The 10,429-nt window shown below is 48.9% G+C and overlaps 2 non-coding genes across 2 annotated transcripts; one reads left to right on the top strand and one right to left on the bottom strand.

Moving 5' to 3' along the window:
- The first annotated feature begins 358 nt into the window (after nucleotides 1-358).
- Nucleotides 359-432, top strand: Trnai-aau. The gene has a single exon. It is a non-coding gene; the product is annotated as a tRNA-Ile (tRNA).
- Nucleotides 433-1,577: 1,145 nt separating this feature from the next.
- On the bottom strand, nucleotides 1,578-1,651 carry Trnai-aau. The gene has a single exon. It is a non-coding gene; the product is annotated as a tRNA-Ile (tRNA).
- Between the last annotated feature and the right edge of the window lie 8,778 nt (nucleotides 1,652-10,429).

The following is a 10,429-nucleotide window of genomic DNA, read 5'->3' as shown; positions in this document are numbered from 1 at the left end:
GCATCCTTTCTCCCATAGCGCCTCAAAAATTAGACGAAAGACTGCGTAACCGCCACGGACGGAAGTCGGAAGTTCTCTCGTGCACGAAGAAATGTCTTCCGAAGGCCGTAGTTTTTGGCTTTCAATGAAGTTGCTCTCATCCTTCTCATAGTACCAACGAGCTCCCTCCCCTATTCCGTCAATGTTTGGCGCATGCTAATAGAACGAATGGTGCCAACGTCGCCCGCAGTGCATTAGTGATAGCATCGTCTGCGTCAGTTCGTATAACCCAAATGCATCGCAACAAAGAAACGACTGGACAAGCTTAGCAACCGATATCACTCTTTTTCATGCTGTGCGCTTTCACGCAGCTCTATCCGGCCTGCTAGCTCAGTTGGTTAGAGCGTCGTGCTAATAACGCGAAGGTCGTAGGTTCGTTCCCTGCGCAGGCCAGATTTTTTATATTATTTTTATGGTATTGGCTGTAACCGGAAATACTGTTTTTTTTTTCATGAAATCTATTTTAGCGTTACCCCCCGATTCCGTTCCTTTGCCGGTCGGTCCGTCTGTTCGTGCGTTCTTTTCCTGCTAAATTTAGCGGGTAAATTCATGTCACGTGCCCTATACGCGAATTCCGTTTGCACGCCAAAATCAACGAAAAATTATGTCACGTGATCTAACGTCACGTGACAAAAAAGACTTTTTTTTAAGAACACAGACGAAAGAAACAAAAAAGTCACGCTCAGTATTGGCCGCGTGGTTTGATTCTTGGGCAGGCTGCAACGCAGAGCTGAAGTACATGCACTCCATTTTATGTTAAGGCCCGTTCACACACTTGCGACTTCTTAAGACCGAGTGCCTTAAAACCTCTTAAAATTCCTTGCGACAAGAGACCACGCTGGTGCCACCTATCGGCTAGCAATGAAACACTTGGCCGTCTCGTATATTTCCTATTTCTTTCGCTCATCATTCTTTCTTTCTTGGCTCGAAAAACTTTTGTCGGTGTTAAAATGATAATTTCTCATAAGTAATATCTACATTGAACCTCGCAAATACCGCCAAACCTTCGCTCTAGTGAAATGCTGTTCCAGGGTCCCTGCATAGATGGCGCCAGCGCGCCAGTGTGTCCTCTCGTCGGTATAGATTTTAAGAGGTTTTTAGGTACTCGGTTCTAACGAGTCGCAAGTGTGTCAACGGGCCTTTAGCCTGTAGTTGGTGCTCAGCAAAAAACACAGATCTAGCCTTAAGCTAAAAGCTTTCGGACAATACCCCAGGCCTACGGTCTTGCTCGCGTACATAAAACCATCACCATATGAACAGCCTTCACTATGTTTCATATCAGTCATGTGCAGGAGTTTCCCCCGGAATTGAAACAGCGGGGGGGGGGGGGGGGGGGGGCATTGAGAATAGAGAAGTTGTGAATTAAGGGGGTGCCTGCTGAAAAACAAGGGGGGTGCGTAGGAAATTTAAACCACTGGTCATATGGATGTATCGATTCGCACCTGTTACGTGAGCCAATGAATAACAATAGCATGGACCCCGCTTCTCGCTTCTCAAATTACAAGTCGCCCTGATGGGGGCGTCGGCAGCAAAAAACGTGGCCTGCGCAGGGATCGAACCTACGACCTTCGCGTTATTAGCACGACGCTCTAACCGACTGAGCTAGCAGGCCGGATGCGGTCCGAGTGAACGCCGCGTTCTGATAAAGAGCCGCCAGTCTCTCGTGTCTTGTCGTTGTGCCAAGAGGTTTTCGAGAAGCGATGCCGTCCCCATGCGATATCAGCGTCGTCGCCAAGAGCTGTCACGCAACGTCGTAAGGGAGCTCAGACCGCTTCCAGAATAGTAAAGTCCCAGAGGCAACGTTGCCCTACGAGGCGTACATATGATACAATTTTGTGGCCGCACAAGATACCTCAGGTTTTCCACTGCACGAGTTTTCCAGTACATAGCGCAAGCTGTAGAAATAAAAACATAAAGAAGTGTTTGTGTGATTTTTAACGGGTTTTTGCGCGTGCGCACTGTCCACAGCCACTCTAAGTGAACGTGCGCGGTTTCAACAATGAGTTCATTCTTTAATAAACCAATAGCTGTGTTCCTGCGTTGTCCCTTTCTTTCATGCATCTTTCATTTTCTTTTTTGTCCGGGGTTAAAATATGGCAACCTTTCGCCAGGTTGCCCGTGCTCTCGCAATTATTTCAGAAACACTCCGTTGCTGAATAAGAATCTCGTGAACACACCACCGTCACCCCAATAAAAGAGTTCCTGTATACAGACAAAACGCTCCATCAAATATCAAAAGGAAAGCGCAGGTACGAAAAAAAAAATGCTGCGGCAGTTGGCTCAGTTAAGATCCAGGCTGGTCTCCCGAGTTCCCGACTCGCCGCGAGTCCCGTGAAGCCAGCCGCGCAGCCGCCGCTCGCATATATTGGACACGTTAATCTTTCCCGGATCGCCTCAGCGAGCGCGCGCACGACCGACGAGCGGGCCACCGGCAGACGGCTGCACACCCCCCCTACCCACCACTCCCCGACGGCTCGCAGGCGGCACGTAGCCGTCCGGCCGCCAGACGAGCCTCTATCCAAGCCGAGCCCGGCCGAGCGAGCCAGCCAGGCAAGGCAGAGCAGGACCCCCGCTCGCGCGCGGCTGCCTTGTTATGGATGGCAGCGCGCGTGGTCGATACGGAGCCAGGGCCGGTCGTCCGGTCGGGACCTGTTATGCCACGGTCGACCCCACGACGCTGGGGCGTGAGGCTACGTGCTCTCTCGACCAATCACGCGCGGGCCTCCGAGTCACGTGACCGCGCTCGCAAGCCGCGCGTGCGCGTGGGAACACGCGGTCACGAGGTTTCCAGGCCGAAAGTTTGTTGGCCTGGCCGGGAGGTTAGCTTCAGGGTTCGGTGCCAGTCCTTAGGGAAGCGCGAGTGGGGGGATCGATCCGCAGCTTGCCGGCCTGCCGTGCCGGGGTCTGTCCGCGGGGAACCCCTCGGTGTACACGCGAGGGTCGAGGCGGAGAGCGGCGACCGGTAACGCTGCCGCAGCACGCTGCCGAGGAGGCACGGCTTGGTCGGAGTGGCCGCTCCGCTGTCACGCTATCGCTTCATTGCCGATTGGGCCGAGTCGTCGGTGGCGGGACGACGCGGTAACGTGCTGCGGTCCGTCGTTGAGCTCGCGATAAGTATAGGAGTGATCGCAGCTAATCTAGCCGTTTGCAGCGTTGCAGTCTTATTACGATCACGTCTTATACGGGCAAATCCCCCTTGGCTGGTTGCTTGTTACAGCATTTTCATGAGCGTAGTCAACACTCGCTAAACGGCGAGGCAGCGAAGCTGAATTTTTAACGTCAACTACACAAGGACAACGCGGGGCGACGATTAGAAACAAGATGCTGCGTCCGACTTCGGCTAGGACTTGGGTTCTCGCTGATTTAATACGAATTTCGACCGAACAGTGTCGCGGCAGTCGTGTCTAATCTGTCCCCATGTTCAACTGCTCGAAGCACTTGGGCTCGAAATATGGAAAAGTGTGATTAGGAATGGGAGAGCGCGATCGATTGTTTACGAAATAGTTTATTTCTACGGTGACTGGCTCAATTCCGGATACGTCGTGCCAGATATCCCTGCCTAAAAGTACTTTCTGTCCTGTTGCGTGAACTAAGGCAAAGTTACGCCCCTTCCGGAGAGGGTCTTGCCAAGAAAAGTCGAAATCAGTCCCATCTTTTCGAAGCCAAGTATATGACGCGGAGTTCTACTCGGATTCAGAATACTTTGGCAAACGGCGAGCCAATCAGGAAAGTCGCAGAGCACACGTGTCGCCTGGAGAGTTGTCTCGTGCCAAGTTTTGCTGCACCGAGAAATCGAGGGAGACGAGGAGCCGAGAGAGCGCGCGGGAAGTCAGGTCGCCGAGCTGTGGTTAAAACGATGAGTGGAAGACGCTAATCCAAATGCCATCGTCTCTACCGCACTTATCAAAATCATTTGTAAAAAAAAAAATAAAAAAAAATGTTATGAGTAAAAATTGATGTACGCGGCATATTTTAGGTACTAGTGGAAAGCAAAAATATACTACAGGGGAGAACTTGTGCCTTCTAGTTTGATATGAACTTTAAGATTATGAGAGACACAACGGACTGATATCATAATCAATTCCATCTTCGAGTGCTCGCACAATAAAACAATCCATGGCCTCTCCATGCGCGATAAGCGCGCTAAGAATAAAATTGATGCGGATCGAAGCCTTTCCGCAACCTATCATCCCCCGACAGCTTTCAGCGAACTCGGAGCACGTGTGATGACGTCATTAGGCGGTGGCAGGCGTTCCGCAACCATGAGGCTGCACACAAAGTCGCGGAAAGAAATAAAGTCGGCCTTTAGGACCGCCTATAAAACGACTCCGCAGGAACGGAAGTGCCCTGCAAAAGAGTCCCCCCTCTTCTTTCCCCTGCCTCCAGCTTCAGGCGCCCCAGCCCTGCTCGAACGTTAAATCTCCCCAAAACCACCACCGCCGTCGCCGCCGCCGAGCCTGCGCTCTCGCCCTCGAGTCTCAAACACAGGCGCGGCGGTTTCTGCGTGAGAACGGGTCCGTACCATACTTGCCGTTCGACCCTAAGCTGACAGTGCGGTGGAAGCTACCCGCTCTCGCCTGACTAATCAACAGCCTCCTTTTCATCACGTGACCACATCTTTGCATTTGGGAACGGGTTTCCTGACTTCTGGAAATATATAACCAGTTACTTATTAGCGCGTTTTGTTTCGTCCAGTTTCTCTCTTCGTTCATGTCCAGTCGCGCTGTTTTGATGGGAATGGGCGGGAGCTTGATAGCGTGACCAAAGCTCTACGTACGGACCGGTCCAATAAGGGCGTAGGTTCCACCGGACTGTCAGCTTGGCGGCGAACGGAGGGCCTCGCCCAAGTGCTCTTCTCGCGGACCGCGTGTGTGTGTGCTCCTCGGCCCCGTGTGTGTACCCAGCCACAAAATGGCGACGCGAGCTTCTTTCTCCCCCTCGCAACGAATTCCCAACTCCCCGGAGGTCCGCCGTTGTTCCCGCAGCAGACGCGACCGAAACCGCAGTGAGTGCACCTCGGCGCTCGCTCTGTTTGCTCGGCGTATATAGATCCACGGCAGTCTGCTGCCGATGCGCGCGATTACGAAAAAAATAGAGAAACGAAAGAAGGGAGGTTCTTTGGTTCCCGTTTTTGTGACGGGAACGAATCTCCGACATCCACCCTCCCCTACCCTCGGAGCGTGTGCTTTGAGTGATGGACCGAGATCGGCTTGCTGGCAGCCCCATCGCGGCGGAAGCAGAACCGCTGTCCACTGCAGGTGACGGGACGGGCGAGTCGGCGGCCAGCTGCGCCGACGGCGGCGGTGTCGTGCCGAGCCGTCGATGGGAGCTTGGCTTGAAACCAAAACCAAAAAGCAGATAAAAAAATATGTATAACCCCGCAGAAGGCGTCGATTTATGGGACTGACCTTCCCAGCTCAGTGAGTGGGCAAGCGTTCCGCGAGGCGGGGGGGTTCCGGGACGGGTGTAAATCCGTCGCTGCGGGGTGAGAAGCTCTCACCTCTCGGAGGCTGGCGGGACGAGAAGCAGCGGGTGTGAGCGACGAGGCTCTGCTGTGGAGTGCTCGGAGCAGAGATCCCCTCCTCTCGCTGATTCCCAGAACGCTGACAATGCCCGTGCCCTGTCATGAGAACGCCTTCGGCGGTAGAGATGTCAGGGCATCCCGTGCGAGCCTCTCGTCATACTTGTCTTTGTCAGCGACCGTCATCTTCTGTTCGAAAACACTGAAATTTTATTTTGCTCTTCCTCCCGGCTTTCTAATATTTGTGGTACTCACCCTCTCTTCTTTTTTATGTGTGGACTATTTTAACGTTCGGATTATCTTTTATTTATTTATTTCAATACCTTCAAGGCCACACGGTATTACAGAAGGGAGTGGGGGAGAAACAAAAGTACAAAAAATAGAATTCAACACATATTAGTTAACATAATAGTTTTCAATGGCAGACTTGAATGCAGGAGCGTCTGTGAGTGTGGCGATAGAGGTGGGCAGGTGGTTCCAGTCATTAGTAGTTCTTGGGATAAAAGAATCAAAAAAGAGCTTCGTGCGACTGAAAGGAACGTTGACTTTATGGTGATGATCATTTCGATGGGATACATACGATGGTTCAGAAAAAAGCTCTTCACTTAGATGCTGGTTGTGATGATAAATTTTGTGAAATAAGGACAAACGAGATAATTTTCTACGCAATGAAAGATTCGGAAGATGTAAAGTTAGTTTCATGGATGATACACTGGAAAAACGCGAGAAATTAGACAGAATAAAACGTGCGCCACGATTTTGTACGGATTCAATTTGATTAATTAGAAATTCATGGCCTGGGTCCCACACCGAACTCGCATACTCAAGCTTGGATCTAACGAGGGTCTTGTACAGTAGTAGTTTTAGTGATGAAGGAGCCCTTGAGAAGTTGCGGCGTAAGTAACCTAGCATGCGATTAGCGTTGTTAGCAATAAAATTAATGTGAGTTTGCCAGGAGAGGTCAGATGTTATATGGACACCTAGGTACTTGTACGATGTCACCTGCTCAAGAACAGAACCAATGTTGTATTGAGGAAAGTTAGTACAGGCAGCTTTCCGTGAAATTCTCATTACTTTACATTTACTGGCATTAAGGCGCATTTTCCAGATGTCACACCAGTTAGTAATGGAATTTAGGTCAGTCTGAAGAAAAGACGTATCAGTATCAGAATAGATTACACGATAAATGACACAATCATCTGCAAACAACCTTATGGATGACTGGACATTGTTAACGAGGTCATTTATGTATATGAGGAAAAGAAGGGGGCCGAGGACGGAACCTTGCGGCACACCCGAAGTAACAGGGCAGGGAAGAGAGTCTGAGTCGTTTGCAGTTACAAACTGTGTTCTGTTAGAGAGAAAATTTTCGATCCATGCAAGAATGTTAGAGTCAATGTTTAGTGTTTTTAATTTTAAGCAGAGCAGTTGGTGAGGGACTAAATCAAAGGCTTTCGAAAAATCAAGAAATATGCAGTCGATTGAAAGGTTATTGTCTAGCGCAGAGAGAACATCGTTCGTGAAACAAACCAGTTGCGTTTCACATGAGAATGATTTACGAAAACCATGCTGACGATATGTGAAAAATGAGTTGGATTCAAGAAAGTTAACTAGGTTAGAATAGATGATATGCTCCAACATTTTACATGGGACACTATTTAAAGATATAGGCCTGTAATTAAGAGGAGAGTGAGCATCACCTGATTTAAACAAAGGTACCACCTTACCCACCTTCCAATCGCTGGGCAACAAACAAAGATCTAGGGACTGCGAGAAAAGTTTAGACAGTATTACAGAAGAGAGCATTTCAGTGTTCTTCAGAAATTTAGAATTAATCCCGTCAGTTCCAGATGAAGAAGAAACTTTTAAATTTTTTATTATGCTAAGCACACCAATGCAATCAATTATAACAGGATCCATAAGTGGAAAGGCTGCAAGATTATATTCAGGGCAAGAAACAAAAGACTGTGGCATAAAAGACTGAGAAAACACATCATTTAGTAAATGTGAACATTCCGACCTCGGAACTGAGACTCCATTATCGTTGATTAGCGATATCACACTCTCTTTTTGTCCACCAATTATATTCCAAAATTTCTTAGTGTCATTTGTCAATAAGGATGGTAGGGTATCATTAAAAAATATGCTTTTGGCTTTTACCACTTCATTCTTAAAGAGGGTTGCAACATTCTGATACGATCAAAAAAACTGCTCCGACTTTACTCAACAAGATTAACAATTTAATCAAACGTTTCGTCTCCCATGCAGGAAACATCGTCAGTGAAACCTACAAGCAGGAGCTTGTAGGTTTCACTGACGAGAATGGCTGTGGTCCGGTTGCACGAACGAGGGTCCGAGAAAGTGGGGAGTCCTTGCTTTCCGCCTTTTTGGACCGTTTGGTACAATGCGCGATTTGTGAGTTGAGGAGGAAAGCTAACAAGGAAAATGTTGAAATTCCGAAAAGCGGCGCTGCTCCGAAGGAATCTGCTACGTCACGACTACGTAGCAAGTTCCCCAACGTTTCTAGATTACCTCCCAAATATATGCTCCGCATGCATCCACCAGGTGCACATTAAAATATCGTTTATTTAGCTTTAAAATTAGTTCTCTAGTGCCTTTCAACGGAAGACTGTTGTTTTTGAGGTTAGGGTGCAACATGCAACACATTCAAGCTAGAAAATGAGCGCTGGAATTTCGTTTCCCTACCCCTTTAAAGGGACTCTGACCCCCCCCCCCCCTCCTAATATTTTTCTCAATTTTTTTGCCAGGTGATTTTTGGTGGTGTCGGAAGACTACCCAATTAATATTTTGCTGCAGAGTCAGAGCTACAGAGCTACAGGTTCGGCGGGGTAAAACGAGAGAGAGGGCACGCGCCCGACTCCGCTAGCAAACGACAAACCGGGAGGTTGCCATTCTCCATCTTTGGGCTGTGCCGGCGGGCTGTACGGAACATCGAACTCTCGCTCGTGGCTGCGGTTGTGAAGTGGTTCGCGTTCTTAGAATAGTTATGGCTACTCCAAAATCAACCTATAGCTCTCTGTTGTTCTATTTTGGTAAATGATCAACTAGCATATCGTTTTTCCGTTACTTAAACAGCAGTTGAGTCAGCCGACAGTACTACCCTCAACTACTGCCTGTATTGTGGTAGGAGAGCGCGTTTTTATTCATTATTTCAGAGTTCCACTCATGGTCGCTAAAGGCCTACACCAGTACGAACTTTGTATAGTAAAAAAGGTACAGCAACCGGATTTACTTTTTGCCGGAGAGACCGGTCAATCTGACCCCGTTTTCCTTATTTCTTTTTTTATTTGCACGCAGGTATAGCGCAATTGGACCTTGTTAGTCGTTTTATCTAGCATAGTATTACACGATAACTGGCATACCAATATCTGCGCATCTGCGCTTGAAATTTCCAAAATGACGCGATTTTAAACAGAGTTTGCACGACAGCCGGATGCTAGGTACAGCCCACTCGGCGGAGCAGACGAAAGGGGGTGAGAGGGGGAGGGCATTTTTTTTTCTCTCTATTACCCTCTATGCTATGACCCTAATGGAACGAAAGTCACGTGGCTACACCCAACCATGCACTTTTTCTTCCCCCTCCGTTCTTTTTTTGGAGGGGGGGGGGGATTGGGGCCTGCGCAGCAGTCGATTTCTGTTGCGAGATTTGTTTGCGGTGCGATTCCTTTGCAGTTATGTTTCTTCCGCTGGCTGTTCTGCACTTCAAGATGAGTTGTTTCGTACATTGAAGAGTTGGAAATAAGTAGTGAGGGCCGTGGTGAATTCCCGTGATTGGCTCTGAAAAAATACCCCCCCCCCCCCCCCCCCCCCCCCAATGTTGCATGAAGAGCTGCCTCACATGTCCTGCATCCGAAAGTGGCATTTTTACCGTTACGGCAGAGTCAGTTCAAGTTTCCGAAAGAGCAACGGATCGGAAAAATGGCTGGCTGCGATTCCCATTAGCGATGTGGGCGACCGAAAGCGTCGCTGCGGTCAGCTTTCCACGACTGACCAGACCATGGGCATATGAACATCGTCAGGTTGTCAACTTTCACGGTGTTATTTCCGGTTGCGATGGTTCCTAGCTTCCACTGTGCTTTGAAACACACCATCGAACTCGTCGTCGCTCCTGGTGGTAAGTATAGCCAAGGGTAACAACTGGTGACGTCACAGCGAGGCAAATCCCAGTCGTGACGTCACGGATGGAAACCATTAGAGGGCGCCACCGAAATATCTCGGCGCTATATTCGATATATATACTCCCTGCATTTCATGGAAAGTGACTACTTCGAGTTTGCAGGTGTCAAAAAGGAAATCCCGTACTATTTAGTTCAGCGGCGTTTCGTCCACAACATTTTTCTTTTCAGTGATAACTGTAAGAAAAGAAATGTAAATCATGCAAAATTTTTACAAAAAAAAACAAAAAAAAAACCGGTACGCTTACATTTGGGATCGAACCTGGGTCTGCTGCGTGTGAAGCAAAAATCTTTCCACTAAGCTTCTTTTTTTTTTTTTATCTTTCCATTGAGCTACTGGGGAAACTCTTCGAAGAAATGCAGCCGGTCGGCTGTAGGTCGGAAAGTCAGCTTCCTATTTCCTTCTAGCAAAACCACTTCCGGCTCGAAGTCGGGCAGCACCCTGCACTGGCCACATTCGCACCTAGTAAAGAAATCGTACGCGTGCATATTCACCTCGAAGTACGCACTTCGCGCTTGACGTTTGCGCGAGCGATGTCTTCAGCCACGAGAAGGGGGCGACGGCTCGGCGGCGTCTTCGTGCAAATCCGCTTGGTGGTCGCGAGCGTGTTGTACGGGATGAATACCAATTCTTTTGATCGGTCCAAGCAGGCACGTAGCCAGGCTTTTGCTT

The sequence above is a fragment of the Ixodes scapularis genome, unplaced genomic scaffold (assembly GCF_016920785.2).
Source record: "Ixodes scapularis isolate PalLabHiFi unplaced genomic scaffold, ASM1692078v2 PGA_scaffold5__190_contigs__length_132052651, whole genome shotgun sequence".
Lineage (NCBI taxonomy): Eukaryota > Metazoa > Arthropoda > Arachnida > Ixodida > Ixodidae > Ixodes > Ixodes scapularis.
Note: the sequence above shows the minus strand (reverse complement) of the source record. Positions and strands in the feature narration are given on the sequence as shown.